The following is a 20,712-nucleotide window of genomic DNA, read 5'->3' as shown; positions in this document are numbered from 1 at the left end:
ATCAAGTCCCTCTCCCTCATCAGCTTGAAGAGCAATCAGGGTTCCCTGACCTGTGGGAAGTCCTAAACTTTTTAAATTTATTTTGCAGACCAACCACAATTTTCCCCCACTCCTCTGCTCCTGTTCCTTCCACCCATCTCCTGTCGATCCTTTTCCATCCATCCTCCTCCTTTCAGAAAGGGGCAGGCCTCCCATGGGAGTCAACAAAGCATGGCAAACCAGCATGGGGAAAAGGTTCTCAAAAGCCAGCTCCAGCACAAGGAACAGGTCCTGATCCCACTACTAGGGGTCCCACAAATAGACCAAGCTATACAATGGTCACCTACATGCACAGGAGAAGGCCAGGTCAGACACCCACTCTATTATTGCTAGGAGTCATAGCTGGAGTCATCCTTGTGGATTCCTTGGAGTCTACCTGGCAAAAGGTTTCTCCCTAGCCCCAAAACATCCCCTTCCATCAAGACATCTCTTTCATTACTCTCCCCGCCCTCCCCAATCCTGCCCCAACCTACCCAACCTCGTCCCTCATGTTCCCATTCTCTTACTCCCTCCCCTTTCTACTCTCCCAGTTTACCTAGGAGACCCTATCTATTTCCTCTTCCCAGGGAAATCTATGGTCTCTCTTTGGCTCCTCCTTATTATCTAGCTTCTCTGGGGCTATGGACTGTAGCTTGGTTATCCTTTACAGCTAATATTCACTTATGAGTGAGTACATACCATGTTTGTCTTTCTGGGTCTTGGTTATCTAGCTTAGGATGATTGTTTTTTCTAGTTTCATTCATTTGCCTGCAAATGTCATTGTTTTTTACATTCTGAGTAATACAGCATTGTGTAAATGTACCACATTTTCTTTATCCATTCTTCAGTTGAGGGGCATCTAGCTTGTTTCCATGTTCTGGCTATTATGAATAAAGTGGATACGAACATAGTTTAGCAAGTGTCCATATGATATAATCAAGCATCCTTGGTTATATGCCCAAGATTGGCATAGCTGGGTCTTGAGTTAGATTGATTTCCAATTTTCTGAGAAACTACCATACCAATTTCCAAAGTGGCTGAACAAGTGGTGGATTGTTCTCCTTACTGCACATCTTCTCCAGCATAGGCTGCCATTAGTGTTTTTGATCATAGCCATTCTGACAGGTGTAAGATGTTATCTCAGAGTCATTTTGATTTGCATTTTCCTGATGTGCTAAGGATGTTGAACCATTCTTTATCTGCATCTTGCCCATTTGAGATTTTTCTGTTGAGAATTCTCTGTTTAGATCTGTACCCTATTTTTAAATTGGATTATTTGATATTTTGATGTCTAATTTCTTGAGTTCTTTATATATTTTGGAGATCAGTCCTCTGTAAGATGTGAGGTTGGTGAAGATCTTTTCCCATAGACTGTTGTTTTTGTCTTCTTGACAGCGTCTGTTGCCTTACAGAAGCTTTCCAGTTTCAGGAGGTTCCATTTATTAACTGTGGATCTCAGTGTCTGTGCTACTGGAGTTATATTCAGGAAGTTGTTTCCTGTGCCCATGCACTCAAAGCTACTTCTCCCTTTCTCTTCCATTAGATTCAGTGTAACTGTATTTACGTTGAGGTCTTTGATCCACTTGTACTTGAGTTTTGTGCAGGATGATAGATACAAATCTATTTGCATTCTTCTACATGCCAATATCCAGTTATACCAGCACCGATTGTTAAAGATGCTTCCATTGTATAGTTTTGGCTTTATCAAAAATCAGGTGTTAATAGGTGTGACCACGGCAACTCTTATAAAGAAAACATTTATTTGGGGTAACTTGCTTACAGTTTCAGAGATTCAGTCTATTATCATCTTGGAGCATGGTGACATACAGGCAGACATGGTGGTGGCTACATCTTGGCTTGTAGGTGACAAGAAGTAGACTGACTGTCACACTGAGGGAAGCTTGAGCAAAAGCGACACACTTCATTCAACAAGGCTACAATTGCCAATAACACCACTCCATTTGGGGGCCACTTTCTTTAAAACCCCCACAGCATGTCCCAAGATATCTGATGCCATCATCAGGACCTCACTCTGTGCTTCTCTTGCAACCTCCCTGGAGAGATTTCAAAGGAGATGCACGGCGTAGGGTAGAAGATAGAGTTTATTCCAGAGAAAAGACTCACTGTCAAGAGGCAAGCCTGCAAAAGGCCATAGAGAGAGACAGGTGCACAAACGTTGGGTAGACTTAATTCCCAATTCCTGGGACAGCTTTCCAAAGGGACATTTCTCTGTCCAGATGATTGACAGGCTCATTTGGATCAGCTTTTACAGGACTGGGCATTGGTATGTCCTTGTTTTTTGTTCATTTAGACAAGGTCTCATGTATCCTGTCTGACTACAAAATGGTAGTTATTAAGTAGCTGAGGGTGATCTTAAACTTTTGGTCCTCTTGAGAGCTGGATGCCATACACAGGGGCCACCACGCATGGTTTATGTGTCTTTTGAAGTGATACCCTTGCACTTTATTAGAAGGTTTACACAATGATCTTCTAAAGTTTAGGGTTCCTGAAACCAGGTTTTCAGAGTTACCCACTAGTGACTTTTCTGGCATTTCAGGGTGTCACACCAGGACCGGAGATATGACACAGCAATTCCAGTCCTTTGTTTGCCCAAGTTGTTGATTCTGAGAAAGGAGCCCAGTCCAAATGACCTCTAATTCTGCTAATATCTGCCTGGCTACCTAGCAAGGTGATGGCTGTTCCAGCTCCATTTCTGCTGTTGTAATAAAATATCCCGATAAAGAGCGATTTCTGGGAGAAAGGGCTTATTTTGCCTCATGATTCTAGGGTACTATTTCTGGGGACGTCATGGTGGCAGCAGTGTGACGTAGCCAGTCAGAACACATCCACAGTCTAGAGCAGAGAGAAGGAAAAACCATATATGCTCGCTTGTTTGACTCTAATACAGCCTAGGACCCAAACCCAGAAAACAGTACAACATGCAGTGGGCTGGGTCTGTCAATCAACCCCCCCCCCAAAAAAGAAAAATCCCTCCCAGGCCTGCCCATAGGCTAACCTGATCTACATAATCCCTCACTGAGAAGGCAAGGATTCTGTTCCTTTCTAGGCACTTGACTCTGGGCAAAGACTGTAGCCTGTTTCTTAAGCTGTAAAATGAGTTAATAACAGAATCTGATAGGTTTTTCTTGAGGATTTAATGAGGTAATGAATGTAATTATAATGACTAGTGCAATGCCTGACCTGCAACAGATGCTTAGCAAAGCTCTCACTAATAATGTTTTACTTAATCAGTAAAGGCAAATCCAAATGTGCAGGGGGTGGGGGCTGGGTAGGGATGAAGGGCGGGGCATCTGGAGAGTTATGCATTCTGTTTTCTGCCCACCCTCCAACACTCTCTCCAACACTCCTGAAAAGTGGTGGGCTTTAATTCCCAGTCCTATTAAAAACCAGCTTTATAAACCAGTACTATGAAATTGCTGATATGCATTAAACTTTGACAATCTGAATTACGTTTAGGAATAATGAATATACATATAATGGGCATTTTGTTTGTTTTTGCTGTTTTGAGGCAAATTAAGTCATTTGCCTGGAGGCCACCCGCATATTGGTGTTTGGTGACAGCTCAGTACAGACAGAGTGAAGGTGATCGAAACCTTTTACCCAGGGGTTGTTACACACAGAGTGCCAGGACAGTAAGAACTTCACATTCTCTTTGCCCCGCCCTCCCCGTTGCAGCGCGGGTTTGTGTAGGAAGTGTAGCCCCGGTGCTCTGTGTAGATAGTTGAGTGGGAGGGGGTAAATTGCAAGCTTTGTTTCCCTCCCGCTGCCTGTCATCCAATTCTCCGCTTTTCTCTGACTTTCATGAGTGATGAGGTCATCCCAGCGCGAGAAAATCAAACTCCTATTTTTCAAATTCAATGAAGGCCAGCCTTGTTTAGTCTGCATAAACAGAGGCCAGACCCATGGAGCCAGGAAGACAAGCAGCCCGCCCTCTAGTGGTCACACTGCTCAGTGCCCGTCACTCCCGGGAGAACCGACAGGAAGGCGGGAGCCTGAGGTCTAAAATGTAAGTTAAAATTAGATCAATAGTCAGCTTGGCTGTCTCAATCAATGCATTGCAGGGAGAGCATGCAACCATCTATTTATAAGCTAAACCCGGCATTATGTTCCTCTTTTAGGACGCAGAGATCCATTACTGCGCGCGGCGGGGGAGAGGATGCTGCACGGAGCAGGATCCTACCACTTTACAGCTCGCTGACTCGCCCGACCTCACCAGCTTGGGATGGGAGGTTGCTGAGCAGACGGAGGACCCGCCCAGCCTGAGGCTCTCTTTGCTGAGGACTGTGCCCCTGCCGTGTCCCCTAACCAATCACAGCCGCCAATCCCGTACCACGTTTGACTGCATCCTAATCTTTAAATTGACGGGGCCATAAAGGGGAACGGGCGGGGCTGAGGACAAGAGGCGCAAATACATTAAAAATAACAGAACTCGAGAGCCCTCCTACTGAGGACAGGGCGCACATCAGTTGGATTCTAGCCACAGGCTTGACTGCCCTTTGAGAAATGTTTCCAAACTAGCTTCCTCACTGTCCTGAATTATTCAGTCCCTGCTCAGGCAATTACTGCTGTCAATAGCTGTGGTTCACCCTCCCTGCTCCTCCATCATCATCCTCATCAAAACACAAACAGGAATCGATTTGTGTCGCAAGCCAGCGTAGTTCTTAAAGTCTGGCTGAGGTGAATCTGTACTCTATTAGCTCCGGCAGCCCTCCCCTCCCCAGGGGAAGGAACCTCTGAAATACGAAACAGATCTACAGGCAGCTACTGCGTTCATGTCGTTAAATTACACTCTTTGAAATATGCTACAGAAAAAAGAGATAAAATTTGATCTGGCACCCCCATAATGCAAGATCAAATCCTGTTTTTCAAGAAATGAAATCTTGTCTTAGAGATGTATATAGCATATTATACAGATTTACAGATTTACTTCTTTATTTTTGTTTTTCTGTCTCTGATAATTTTCTTTCATAAGCATGTACTATTTTTATGGTAGAAAAATTTTAAGGGCCCAAAGAATTTTAATGTTAGCGTAAGTGTACATTAGATATATTTTTAGTATCGGTCTATTAGCTGCTATATCATTTGAACATAAAAGAGTTTTGAACTAAAGATAGGAACTGTTGCATTCTTTATTTAGAAAGAGTCTCTTTCCTCCTCTTCCACTTCTTGTTGGCTTACCTCCAAAACCTTCCGCATCTGTCTCTTTCTCAGCATCTACACCGCATCTCTCTTAGGGATCAGTCACCATTTATTATCTTTCACCTGTGTGCCCAAAATATCTTGTCCGCAATTTCTACCTCCATCTTTCCCCAATGAGGGTCCTTACCAGCAACCAGATTGCTCTTTTAAAATGCAAATCAGATACTTCCTCCTCCCCATTTAAAAGCCTGCCTTGGCTTCTCAGAGGGTCTTGGTTAGACTAAATTTCTTCCCATAGCCAGAATGTAGCCTTCTGAGCCGGCCAGCTTCTCTTCTCTGTCAGCTTGCCTGGGTTTGGGATGACCTGGATGGTATATGACCCTTGGAGGTGCCTGTTTCCAGAGCTTTAGCTGAGGCACTGAGATGGACATACATAGCTTATCGATCCATGGCTTGGGATCTCTGCTAGAATAAAAAGGGGGAAGCAGGGAGGCTGGAGAAATGGCTCAGCAGTGAAGAGTGCTGCCTGCTCTTGCAGTGCTCACAACTGCCTGTAATCCAGCTCCAGGGAGATCTGAAGCCTGAGGCACACAGGCAACACACCCAAGCACAGGCACACTTACACACATAAATGATGAAACATTTTCAAAACTGACAAATGATAGGTTTAAATAGAAGCCTAAAGTTGTGTGTGTGGTGGGGGAGGTGACGGGGACAAAGGTACTGAGCACCAGCATTCTCTCTGGTTCCTGACCGAGGACGCAATGCGAATGCCCACCTCGCAGTCCCTATGTCTTGTTTTGCCAGCCATGGTGGACTACATCCTTCAAATGGTGATAAATCGGGGTGAGTAATGGATGCTGGGGATCGAATTCAGGTCTCCTTGGACAGGCACCCTTACAGGGTGACCACCTGGTCAGCCCGGATTTATTTCAACACAGCAATGAGCTACGAATGGAATTTTAGTTTGCTCGCACACAGTAGAGTAGAAGCCCCTTCTCTTTGGGCTCTAGGATAGTGCCTGGCTCATGGTTGGTGTTCAACAGGTGCTTGTTAAATGAATTGTTGAATATGATTTCCTAGTAACTGGTTTATAAATGCTGCTTGTAATATTCTGAGTATTCTGCTTTGAATTTTAAAACTATTTTTCTGCCCATATGCTTCCTCCTCTCAAGTGTGAACTCCATGAGGTGGGATCATATTTAGTTCATTTCATTTTCTACAGCCTTATGGAGTCTGACACATTACAGGTGTTTAATATATTTGTTGGATTAAAAATTGCTGTAAGTGAATGGGTAATGAGCTGACTCAATGTGACCTTGTCCTAGGTCAGACCTTTCACCAGGGAAAATGAAATGAATATTGATGCCCAAAGGGATAGATCGTTACTTTGATTTCTCTCTGCCCTTCTCATCCCTGCCCCTTCACACACACACACACACACACACACACACACACACACACACACACACACACACACTTGCACACTTGTTTGCAGTATTTTCAAAGGATATTATCATATTTGTTCTACCATTTGATCTTTACATTAGTCGGTATGTAGGAACAGAAGCTAGGGTATTGGCTGGCCTGCTCAAGTGTACACAGCTAAGATGCAACAGACAGGACTTGCTAACTTCAAATACGTGGACACCAGCATTGACCAATATCTTTCCTCCTCAACTACATTTCTGGTTCAACGAGAATTATAAATTCAAAATATCTTTAATGGGTTCTAACACATGCCCGGCTCCCAATAAGTGGCCCTTCCTTCCTCTTGGTCACACATGGGCTCTTGCATCGCCTCATGCCCACGAAGAATGCTTCTGTATTCATTTCCTTCTTTTTCTTGCAAGGCTGATCTTTCCATCCTCCTTATGGTATGATTTTAGTGTATTAATTAGATATTTCACAGATCTGAGCCACACGAACCGGGTTTTCGTACGCTGACAACGGATTGCTCTTTTAATCTTTACTCTGAACATACAGCAATGGGTGTGTTCAACCTACCTTGGTGAGAACCCCCTAACTGAGAGCTCAGAATGCTCCCCAGTGCAGTGTCAACGAGGAGACGGCACACACGGTGCCAGATCTTGTCAGTTTTAACAAAGCCACAATCACAGAACAGCCAGAGAGGACAAGTGATGCACAAAATTAGTTTTGCTACAGACAAAACAAATTAGAAGCCTATTTGAATCATTCATTCGCGTGTGCGTTTACTTGTTAAGTGTATTCTACATTCCAAGCATTGTACTAAGTTTAGGAGGAGAGAGGCAAGCAAAAATAGACTGAATATCTACTGATTTGGCTCTGGTGGAAAACATGGGTTTGAAACAAAGGCTAACCCAACAGACTTCAGTGTGATGAGCAGGTGAAACAAGAGCTTGGCATAGTTCAGAAACTTCAGAGGTAATTACTTGAGGATGTGATAAGTAAGCTACCATATATATACAGTTCCAACACGGGTCAATATTCTAATGGTTAGTAAAAATAAAGACAGGGAAGGGAATGATGGAGAAACTAGCCATAGTGGCCAACTTTCAAATAAAGTTTTGAATATTTAATATGTGTCTAGATGATAAGCATTATAAGAGTGGTCAGAAATAAAAAGTCACAACTTTATGAGCTTACAATGGAGTGGGAGAAGGTATACAAGAAACTACACAAAAATTAAAATAGCAAAGAATGTTAAAGTGTTATTTTTGTTTATGGAGAAAAATAAACCAAGGAAGTGAGACAAGGGATGAGCTTGGTGGAGTAGTGAGACGTTAGAGAGGACTGAATGTTCTCAAGAATAACACAGCAGGCCCAAAGCGCTACAGGAGCAAGGGTGCAGAGGAAACAGCTCTCTGGAAGGTGACTTCTTGGTTCTGTGACTGCCAAGGTCCCAGCTGACTGTGTACTTAAGGAAGTGTGTAGCCTGTGTGCCTAGTGTAAGAGTATGTAAGATGGTCACAACGAGGTTGTGAGATCTAATGAATCTGGAGCACACTACAATGATACTAAGGAACTTGGATTTTCCGTTGAGAGGACTGGGAAGCCATCAGAGGCCTTAGGAGGAATGGTTGGCACCCTCTTGCTTTAGTCTCTGGACTAATTGTGGGAACGTACTCACTGTAGTCCAGATAGTAACCTAAATGTTTTCCCTGCTGGCTTCCTAGAATCTTCACAATCCTGGGGTGTGTGCATCTTAAAGAGGGGGATGTAAGCTGTAGGGAATTTACAGGTCTTACTCAAAGTTGCAGATTAGTGACTGACAGAGCTGCAGTTGAGAGCCAAGGCCACAGCACCACCTACGCTGCTGCCACAGCGGTGGCGGTGGTGCTAGGGCATGTAATAACAGCCAGCATTTATTTGGGGCTCACCAGCCATTGCCCTGTAATCTTCTTCAGTCTATGCATCCTCACACCAGCTCTAGCAGAGATGTGTAAGTGCTTTGCTATCAGAGATGAGGCGATCAAGACACAGGGGGATATGATGCAATCCTGAATTCAAATGCTTTGAAATTAAAAATTCACATCTAAGGTGCTCCTTCCCCAAAGTGCATGCCTTGTTGCTTTATAGATAAATCTCAAAATAGATGCCTCATAAATAATCTAAAAATGACTAGAAATGGATCATGCTAAATTTATTCTCTTTCTTCCTCCTCCCTCCCCCAAACTGCCCTTACCTTTCTCAATAACATCTTGTGTAGCCCAGGCTATACAAGTGAGCCTCAATCTCACTATTTAGCTCAGGATAGCTCTGAAGTCCTGATCTTCTCGCCTCTTCCTCCCAAGTGCTGAAGTAGAAAGAGTCTGAATTAGAAACCAGCTTGGGTTTCACAGTGACATCCTGTCTCAAAGCACAGTGAAACTGGTCCTTATCTTTCCTCTGAGTTAAACATTTCACAAATCCTTAGGCTCAATCAATGAATCCTTGATGTTAGGCTTTCTGTGTTTCAAGTCCGTTTTGATTTTTATCCACTTGCATTCTTGTTTGAAATTCTTAATCTTTTAACCCATATTTAATCCCCCCTTTTCTTCAAAATGATAATCTTAATTATGTTAAGTAGTGCTTTTTTAATTCATGTGTTTGAGGTATAAGTATGTCTGTTTCTATTGTGTGTGTATGCATGTGCACACATGTGTATGTGGTTTACTGTATGTGCATGTGTATAAAGAAGCCAGAGGATGACATCAGCTGTCTTCCTCTACCATTCTTCACCTTGGTTTTTGAGGCAAGGTCTCTTATTGAACCATATGCTCACCATTATGGCTAGGCTGGCTTACCAGTGAGCACCTGGGCTCCACCTGTCTGTAGCCATGACACTGAGGTTGGAGGAGTACAGCCATGCCCAAGGGCCGCATGAGTGTTTTGGGGATTTGAAATCATGTCTTCTCATTTTAACAGTGAGCCCATATGCCCACTGAGCTATTTCCTTAGTATCTTTTGTTTGAGTTTTGTTTATTACTTTAAAAACTTATTTAGTGACTTTTAATGTGTATGAGTGTTTTGCCTGGATCTATGTCTGTGAATCAAGTGTGTGATGTCCACCAGAAGATAGCATCAGATCCCCCGGAACTGGAGTCACAGATGGTTGTGGGCCTCCATGTGGGTGCTGGGAATTGGGCTGGGATCCTCCTGGAAAACCGGCAAGTGCTCTATTGTCTGCTTTTAAACTCATTATGGATCACATCTTCAATTCTCATTTCATGCTAATAATTATGAGTCGTGCTACAGATATTGAGTATGAAAACCAAACCAAACAGACCAACCAACCAAATAAACCCAGAATGTCCAAAGGAAATCTCATTTTATTAGCAAGGCTTTTCCCTTTTCTTCAGGGTTCATACAGGCAGTGATCATGCTAGGTCTGAGGCTGTTTAAAGTTTGGGGCTAGTCTGAGTGTACCCCTGGGCTAACTCGGTTTTTACCAAGGTCACTTTGGGGTCTTTGATGGGAAATCTAGCAGGACCCAGTCTCTTTGGCTCTCAAAGTTCCACACTTTGGGTGTTTCAAGCTTCTGTGCCACGATGCTCTATTCCACATGGCTCAATCTGGTACATGGTTCAAGGAGAATCATTTTGCATTTATATTTCAAACTCATATTTCTGGTGGGGCTTCATTTTTAAGCACTCCAGATTATGGGAGATTTCATTCTGTCTTTGTGGCTCAGCCTAGTTAAGCCTTTCTCCACACCAAGCACAGGCGAGAGAGCATTGGATTCTCCACCCTTCCGTTTTCTGGTTCTTCATGCCACCCCTGTGCCTAGACCAAATCTTTCTGTGGCCCCTCATCCGTTCATTTGAGTCCCTCTATCTGGCCTGAATCTAATTTGTGGTCTCTACCCCAAATAAGCAACTGCTCTCTGGAAAGCAACTACTTGATACTTCCGGTCTTCTGATTTGGATTTAGGTCTTTTGTGTCTCTCATGACGTTTACAATATTCCTTCACTTTTTTGCTGTAAAGTATATGTTAGCAGGCTATGTCCACCTACACGCTAACCAGGATCAAAAGTCCCTGTCTGGGACTTGAGATGTTTTTACAGCTCAAACAGATTTTGGCATTCCTAAAAAGCACATATACTTCCTTGGGCAAACAGACAGCTACAGCTTTGAAATAGTGAAATATTCAAGGCTCAAAACTAGCAAGCCTAGAAACCGAGATCAACTGGGAGGTAGATCTCCTGGTCCAAGTCCCACTTTTCAAGAGGACAAAAAGAAGAGTTAGGGACAGAAAGATGGAGAAGGCAGTATGGTAAGAACTTGTCTGTGTAGGAGACAGGGAGAAATTCTGGAGTCCTCACCATTGCCGTCCAGGTAGCCTGCCTCCTGAGGTTCCGTTGCACAAAGACTGAGTTCTGAGTCAACCATTAAATCAAGCACCTGCCTGCCCCCACCTTGATGGAAAACCCATTGCCAGTGAGAAGCCCTAACGTGGAGACAGTTGTGGGTGAGGTGTGCAGGATGGCTATGTGGAAGGTGAAAGGCTACAGAAATAGAGGACTCTGATCCTGGCCCGGGCAATAGCTGGTGGGATTTCAGGATTAGGAGAATCCTGGGCTTCTGAACTGCAGAGTAACTGAAACAAGAACTGGGCCCTTGCTCTCTGAAAAACAGAAAAGCAAATGTTTTTATTCCTTTCTATATGGTGTTTACCACTGTCAGGTCTTCCTGCCTGTGATTATTAAACTAGTACAGGGGACAAAAGGAAGGCAGGAGAAAGTACAAGATTCTGAATGAACAGAGAGACCCATTCATTGCTGAGAAGCCTCCTGTCCATTACTGCGTATGACCTTCAACTTCCTAAGAAGCCTCTTGCCTTCGTGTCCGTCACTGTGGATGACCTTCACACCTTCCTGAGAAACCTCTTGCCTTCCTGTCCATTACTGTGGATGACCTTCACCTCTCAGGAGAGGCAGGAAACAAATTCAAATCTGTGGAAGAGGAAAAACATGAGGAGAATCTTTACACAGAAGGGATTTTTATCGTTAATCTTCAATATGGTTTCTTTAAGATTTGTGATATTCTATACTTTTTCTGTTCTTCATGGAAATTTTATGACTCTGCTCAAGCCTAGAGAAGGGGTTGCGAAGCAACTAAGCATCATAAACAGGTGAGAGCAGTGTTTAGCACCAGTAGGAAGCAGTCTGTCCTTATATTCTTAGGAGAACAAGCTGTATTTAAAGATATCATTGCATTATTGTCTACATGCAAAAGAACTGCTATTTGTAAACGAACCACCTCTCTCTCTCTCTTTCTCTTTTACACAATTATTTATTGGCTCTTTGAAAATTTCACATCATGCACCCCAATCTCCCTCACCTTCCAGTCCCTCCATATTTGCCCCACACCCCCCGTAGCATACCCCCCAAAGTTAATTTAAAATAGAACAAAGCAAACAAAAAAAACCCCTCCTCGCTCCCCCATCTTTCCAATACCTCTTCGTTCATCCCAGTGGCATTGGGAGCTGCAGTGTGCCACTCAGTAGACCCTTTTGCCCAATCAGCCCCACCTGCAAAACGTTCATTGTAGTGCATTATTGGTTCAAGGTTCAAGGTCTCTAGCACACCATCATCATGGGACCCTCACAGAAATCCCTCAGATATCCTGGCCTGAGTTGTGGAGATCCAACCGCTATCATTCCGCAGGACCCTCTCCCTTCAGGCACTTCAGCAAGTCACAGACTTGGCAGATGCTAGGGTGAACCAGGATGTGGGTGTGGGTGGTAGCTGAGACCACTAGGACCCCCTCAGGCAAGAGGCAGGGCGAGTTCACCCAAGCCTGTGATGATAGACAGAGCCATCTCTCCTGACTGTGGCAGGAGGAGGCCAGCTCGCCCATGGCAGGGGGCAGTTTTCCTGCTGCAGTGTCTAGCCAGGGGCAGGACCTGTTGTAAAAGGAGCACCAGGCTGCTTTCCATCTCACCTGGTTCCCAGCTGCCCGGCTAGCTTTACCGGAAATAATTACATGGAAACTGTATTCATTTAAACACTGCCTGGTCCATTATTTCTAGCCTCTTATTGGCTAACTCTCACATATTAGTTTAACCCATCTCCATTAATGTGTATTGCCACTTGACTGTGGCTTACTGGCATGTCTCAGAGAGGAGAGTCATGACGTCTACCTGACTCTGCTTTCTTTCTCCCAGCATTCTGTTCTGTCTACTCCACCTATCTAAATTCTTCCCTATCAAAAAGCCAAGGTACTTCTTTATTTGACCAATGAAAGAAACACATAGACAGAAGACCCTCCTATACCAAGGACCAACTATCCCTGGCCAGTGAGGGGCAAAGATGTCTCAGCATGGCCCTTGACTTCCAACACACATGGTTCCTATGACCCCTGTGGTAAGAGAAGCCATGGACATCAGCCCAGACCCTGACTGCTGTTGGGCCATGGACCTAGGCATGGCCCATGGCAGTGCCCAGGACAAGACAACACCATGGCCCCATGTGACTGGGCAGGCCACTCAGATTGGCATGGCTCTGGTGAGAGCATGACCATCAGACACCAATATGACCATAGGTTTTGCCCCAGACTCTGGGTATTCATGTGCTCTTGGTAGTATCATGGACCACCATGGGCCATAGACATCAACAGAGACTCTGGCCATGGTAGGATCACAGATCCAGACAAGGTCTTCATCAGCAGCCCAGACTTGAGTGTCACCTTGATCCCAAATGGCAGCATGGCCTTTGGACACCAACATGGCCCCAGGTGGTGGCCCAGTACCCTGGCGTTGGCATTGCTAACGATGGTATTGGGAGCCCCAACATCAACAGACCCTGGCTGCAGTAGAACCATGAACCCAGACATGGCCCTCAGCAGCAGTTTTGGCCCAGATGACACCATAGCTCCCAGGTGGTGGCAGGGGCCACTCAGATTGGTGTGGGCCTGGTGATGACATGGCCCTCAGGTGCCAACATGGCCACCTTGGGCATTGTGGCCTTGACCCAGATGACACCATGGCCCCGGGCCACAGCAGGTACCTCGAGCACCAACATGGCCACAGGATGTGGTCTAGACCCTGGGCATCTGTGAGGCCTTTGGTGGAAATTGTCTCTTTTGTGAGAGAGGCTATCTGCTGGCCATCCTTATAGCAATTCCAGTAATTAAAAAAGAGTTGCCTTTTCCTAAAATCATCCACCATTGATGATGGCATGCATAGTACTATGAGCCAGGCACACTCCTAAGCAAGGGCACTTTACATAGCTATTGCATTTAATCTTACAACAGCATTAGGAAGTGACAGCATATGGTTATCGTCTTTTTAAGCAAGTGAGGAAATGGACAATTACCAAGTCTGAGTAACTCATCAAGGGCCATACAAAGGTAGAGTCTGGCTTGATCTGATCTATGTATCCGCTAATTCAAGCATGCTAGAATGATCCTTCAGTGTTTTAAATGTTCCTGTTTCAGTGACGGTCAACGGAGTGGCTTGGTTTGTAACGAAGACATACCTTTCTTCCTCCTCAGTCTTTTCTTTCAGTCAACGGTGGTGGAACTGCACATTGAGACATCTGGAGAACGGCGGTCGGAGGAAGCAAGACTAACCCTGTATATTGTCAATAGCAGCCCCTTTGTTGGTTTCCAGCATATCGCTTTGCTAATTGTGTAGCCAGAGTCAATTAACTTTGGTAATTTTCACCTATAAAACTGGAATAACATTAGCAGCCTTGCAGTGTCATTGAGGAAATGGGAAACACTCTTTGAAAAGTGCCTCAGTCAATGCAGACAACTGATAGTATTTGTCAAATATGAATTCTCTTCTGCTTCCTTTCCTATCGTCAAAGCCTGGGGTGCTGCATCTGCCTTCAGGGTTAGCAATGTGCCTAAGAGAATTCTGAGTGCCTCGGGTTGACAGGCAGGCATAGAACTGTGGAAGGACTGCGTTGACCAATGTTAGCACACTCACGGCTTTCCTAGCTGATATTCTTATCTCCATATTGTCTCCCACCCCTAACAAAGAAATCTCATAACACACCAAAGAAATACGAGACTCACGAGTGCCGGTTCCGTCTGTTCATTTGGAGTCATCTGGAATTCAAGCGCTGTTCTGGAATGGGTCACTATTTTCTGCTGGCATGAATTTGCCTTCTTTGGCAAACTCAGGCCACTGGCCTCCAGGTGGAGCTGCGTGAGAGAGAGAAGGGAGAGCGAGGGAAGAAAAAAAAAATAGGTTGGTGCCCCCAGAGAAGCAGCCAGGGGACAATACAAATGAAACCCTAAAATGGTGCAGGATCCTAGGGGATTTGCCTGGAAGGGAAGTGGCGTGTGAACTCATTCAGCCAGTTTAATTCCACGGGAATCTGAAGAGATTTCCAATGTGCTCAGTCAGTCCGGGGTAGGATGCAAAAGAAATGAGACACCGTCCCTGAGGAGCTGACAGTCTGGGAGTGGCTGCTCACCGACGCGAGGATGAACTGCGGAAGATTGTAACTCTGAGCCAGAACGGAGACACAGACGAAGACATGCTTTCTAAGGTCAGAGAGAGACTATTAGCTTTGTGGGTGCTGCTGTATCCCAGGCACTAAATTCGATGAGTCAAATAAATGATCTCATTCCATTTAAGCCTAAAATCAAACCTTTGACACGGGCCTGTTTTGATGGTGAGGAAGTTGAAGCACTGGGATTAAATACTGTGCCAGCGACCCAACAGCAAGTGAGCTTCAGGACTCAAAGCTAAACGTGCTGAGTGCAACTCCCAACTCTCTGAAGGCTCAGAGTCTCTTGCTAGCTGCATGACTCAGCCCTTCGAACTGTTCCTCGGTCTCTCTGCGTGACAAATGAACATCATAACACTATACTTGGGTAATACTACATTGTTTGGGGTTGACAGTTAGAGTGTACCTTCCAACAAGCAATCTGCCCCTCACTTTAGTCCCTGACAACTGGGTACTTCTGGTACCCAGTCACAGGACTCTATATTTAAATGGAGGATGCTCAGAGAAGGGTGGGCATGTGACCCAAGGGAGGGAGGAGCAGTAGCCGTGAGGGACCCCTATGGCAGTTTTGTCTGTCGCAAGCACAGTCCCAGGGAACCTCTATGATAACCTTATAGTAACCCCTCGCCCCATTCTGCCCTGTTTTCCTGGCCTAAATTGAGTTTCTGTTACCTGCGACCAACAAATCCCTAAGTAGAACAAATGTGTTCGCCATTTGGAAGAATCCATGAGATAAGGTAAATTACAAAGGGCAAGGCTGATGCGACCATAGCTATTTTATCTCGGTGAGTAAAATAGCAATTCGGCTTTTATAATTGGGTTCCAGGGTTTTCAGTTCATGGAATGTTTCCTTACATTCGAAGGAGGGCTTGCATGCATTTTCTTTCTCCATGTCCTCCTGCCAGGAATAATCGGCATGGTTGATAGTCATGTCAAAATCAAGTCTTAGAGCCCATCAGGTTCTCTGCATTTGGGACAAGTCGAGTGGCTCCAAGTCTGGTCATCTGGTACCCATTTTAAATTGGGTTTTCACTGGAGCCAGACGGTACCTTTCAAAATCTGCTCTAGGGACTCAGATAGTCTGGCTGAGTGACAGACATTCTGACTGAGTGACTGGCTGGCTGGCCACGCTGCTATCTCTACCTGTGTGATAATGGTTCGGAGTGAAGTTTGACTGGGGATGCCTCCTATTTGATTTGGTTCAGTTGCATTGCTGCTCTGTGTCACTCAAGATCACCAAAGCAACCGCACAAGCATACAAACATAGCAGGAGGGACATTGCTGCTTCTCTAGAATAGAAATGCAAGCAGACGCGCGACACTAGGTTATTTAGTATCATGAATGCTTGTTAAAAATCTTTGGAAGTTACATATATTTATGTGTTTGGGGTTGAGACTGTGACACTGTATGTGTGTAGAGGTCAGGCAACAGCTTGCTCATATGGGTCCTGGGGATTGAACTCCGGTCCTTAGGTTTGTCGGCAAAGTGCTTTTACCACTGAGCTGTAGTTGGAGAGGCGGGCCGCTTACAGCTGCTCAGCTCCCGGCCACCAGCTAGCTTTACTTGAAATAATTACAAGGAAACTATATTCTCTTGGCCCATTAGTTTTAGCCTCTTACTGGCTAATTCTCACATCTTGCTTTAACCCATTTCTAATAACATGTGTAGCACCACAAAGTGGCTTACCAGGGAAGATCTTAACCTGCATCTGTGTCAGGTGGGAGAATCATGGCGACTGCCTGACTCGGCTTTCTTTCTCCCAGAATTCTGTTCAGTCTACTCTGCCTACCTAATTGTCTGTCCTATTAAAGGGCCAAGGCAGTCTCTTTATTTAACCAATGAAATTAACACAAAACAGAAGACTCTTCCCCATCACTGAGCCAGCTCACTGGCCCTTATGGTGGATACTTTGACTCTGGGCTGATGGTTCCATCCTGAGTTTATGGAGAAGGCTATGAACAACACACTTTCTGCTGGTATGTTATCTATTACCTAACAGGGTACATTTTGTTTTATTTATCATGGACCTCCAGGTGCCAACTCTCTCTTTGTCTCTTAACCATTTTGACATCTCTAGGTGAAGATGGAGGTATTTTAAACTGGCTCTGTTCCTGGACCCCACCCACATTTTCTCTGGGGTTTTTATTGCGCCTGGAATTCTTGCTTCACTAAGACTGCAGCAGCAGGAGCAGATTTCTGGAAGTGAGGTTTTCTTTGCCTGTGGCTGCCTTATTACTTAATGCAGACCGTGAAAATTACCCATCAGAGGGCTGCCTGTGGGAAACTCACTCCGCATCCTGACTGACGATGTGGATGGGAGGTCTGCCTCCTCCTTCTTTCCTCTGCTCTTACTTTCTGGGACTTTGCCTGTTAGGATCAATTATGATTCTTTTTAAAAGTATTTTTTTTGGGACTATCCTTAGAGTTCTGTCCTCTAAGACATTACACGCCACTGCTTATCTCTGTAGGGAGAATTTCAGAAGGTTGGCAGGCATGGATTGAGTGCCATAGAGACACCATGGTGGTCTTTAAGTCAACTGACTTCTCAGAAGAAAATGCTGACTTTGGCTTTGGGTTTTGTGTCCCTAAAATTGCTGGAGGCATCAGAAAATGCTCTACCATCATCTCATATTGTGGATTCCACTGGAGACAACAGAGGGAAGTCTTTTAGAATAGTTTTCTGCATGGTATATGGGATTAGGAACACTTTTCTGCTCGCCTCGTCTGTGTGCTAGAGTCTTGGTGGCTAAGATCAGGCTGTGAGAGTCAGTGGTTAAGAGCACTGACTGCTATTGCTGAGGACCTTGGCTCAACTCAACACCTATAGGGTGGCGCCCAACCATCTGTAACTTTGGTTCTGGGGAACCTGACACCCTTTCATGGTTTCCACAGGCACCAGGCACACACATGATGTAGAGACATACATGCAGAAAATATATTCATGAAACAAAATATATTTAGAAAAACTATCAGGTTGGGTTTACCCAGTCAGTTACAGACATGTGATACCTGGGTGGGTTAACCTAGGACCAGATAAATAAGTGTCTACACAACAGTGAATGAAAAATACTTCAAGTACGAAATGATGTTGGACGTTTGTCCTATCTCATACCTCTCTGGGAGGTCACAATAAAACTCAGATTCATCAAGCTCTCACGATACACAAATATTTTGAGCTCCATCCAATGCTGCTATGGTTCGGTTTTGAAAGGTTCTTTTATACATTCATATGTGCAAATACTCAGCCAAGCTGGTGGCCCTGATGGAGGGGTTGTAGAGCCCGTAGACGTTGGACTGGATGGAAGAACCAGGTTGCCGGGGACAAGGCTATAAAGGGGATCTCTGTTGGTTCCAGCTGGACTATCTGTATTCTGATTCTTTAAGATGCTAACAAGCCACATCACAAGGTGCGTTACCACACAACTGCAGAAGCCAGCCTCAGCCACCCTTCTTCCCACGGTGGACCGGATCCTCTGAACTATGATTCAAAAAAAACCTCTAAATTACTACTGTTGGGTATTTAGCTGCATCCATGAGAACAGTACTAATACAGGCGTGGGCTTAGTTAACTTACCCAATAGATGTTATGCCTATGTTTTTGACAGAGTTTACATATAGGAAACTGAAGCCCACAGAGAGATTATGGATCTTTCCCAAGGTCACATTGCTGGCAACTGGTGAAGATGGGATTCAAACTCAGTGGTCTCATTTAAAATCCATGCAATAAACTTTAACCTCAGCATGGATGGTGTGGACGGCAAGGAACATACAATGGATGTGGGGGTGGGAAACCTGAGTTCCCTCTGTTATTAAAGGATTCATTGTAGCTTCCGTGGGGCTGGAGCTTCCCTGTGTCAGATCTGTGCACCTCACTGTGGATGTCACACTGTTTTTGCCAGGGGCAGCCTATGCCAGAGCGATGGATGCTCATGCACCCTGCTTGCTATGTAGGAATTTTTCTCTACCACAGTGCCTGAAATTTCTCATGTTCCTCTTTAAATGCAGCTCTTTTCTGTTGATTTCTATGGTGACTGACTCCCCCAACACATTCTGCAAAATACCTGCTTCTAATTGCCAAGAAATGCCTCTCTCTGGGTTTGTTTACATGACACTTCGACTCTGTCTGCTTAGAACTCTGCCCTGGGTGCCCTGCATGCATCTCTCTCCTCTATTAGTATTCTCTGCTACGTTATGGCTGTGAAAAGAGCCATATTTCCCTGCCTTTGCTAGAAAGAAGTATTTTAATATTGAGATCTCAGCTGGAATGTGAAAGTCCTGTGGGTTCCTCTATGATATAATTAAATCTCCCGTGTAATGGTAGCTCTGGAGTATACTCATTTGTTCTAAGACCCCTATACCAATATGACATGTGTAACCCGGGAAATAAGTCTGGCCTCTCACAAGGAGACAGAGTGATAGAAAAGAATGAACATGACATTTCTAGCATGTTTGTTTGTTTGTGTGAATATGGTATATATAGGATGGATATATTGGGTGCATACACACACATATATGTGTAATATATATATGGTACAAAATCCTTCTGAGATTTCCTTGTCTATAAAACATAGTAATATAATACCTCATAGGTTGTTTTTGGCTACCAACCAATTCCCAAATCATGACATGGAGAATTAATATTAGCTATGAATGCTCAGCTTTATCTTAGCTCTTATTTCTTGCTAGCTCTTTTAGCTTAAACTAACCAGTTTCTCTTTATCTACTTTTTGTCTCATGGCTTCTTATCTTTATTTCTTCTGTATATCTTAATTTCACTGTTTCTCATGTCTGTCTGTCTGTCTGGCCCCAGGCAAGTGCCTCTCTTTCTCCCCTCTCTTTTCTCTTCTCTCTTTTTCATTCTTTTTCCTTCTTCAGATTCCTCTTCCTATTTATCCTCTCGGCCTGCCAGTCCTGCGTGTCCCTCTTCTGCCTAGTTATTCAGTTTTTTATTAGACCAATCAGGTGCCTTAGGCAGGCAAGGTGAAGCAACTGCAAAACCTCTTTACATAATTAAACAAATGCAGCATAAAGAAATGAACCACACCTTTATAGTTAATGTAATAGTACACAACATAAACAAATGTAACACTTCTTTGCTTAGTTAAATATTCCAAAACACAGATATCTTCCTCAATAAAGTTTCAATTTGATTTTTAAAACATAGTGTCTGTCCGAACCTGGAGCTTGCTGTTTGGCCAGACTGAATGGGCTGTGAGCTCCTTGGATACAGTTGCTTCTATCTCCATCCCAGCTCTGAGTAACAGACAGCATGGCACTACACCTGGCTTTTTATTTGGGTGCTAAGAAGCTAAACACAGGTCTTTATTTATAAACAGAGACTGCACATTGGTTTCCTGGCTACCCAGATCATAATAATCACATTAATTACAACACTGCTTGGCCAAAAGCTTAGGTGTAGTCCTACCTAGCTCTTATATCTTAAATTAATCCATTTCTATTAAGCTGTGTATTGCCACAATGCTGTGACTTACCAGAAAGGTTTCAGCAACATCTTTCTCCTTTGGTAGTTACACGGCGCCTTATTGACTCTGCCTATTCTCTCTCTCTCTCTCTCTCTCTCTCTCTCTCTCTCTCTCTCTCTCTCTCT

The sequence above is a fragment of the Microtus ochrogaster genome, chromosome 2, assembly GCF_000317375.1.
Source record: "Microtus ochrogaster isolate Prairie Vole_2 chromosome 2, MicOch1.0, whole genome shotgun sequence".
NCBI classification, from domain to species: Eukaryota; Metazoa; Chordata; class Mammalia; order Rodentia; family Cricetidae; genus Microtus; species Microtus ochrogaster.
This window is presented reverse-complemented; position numbering follows the sequence as displayed.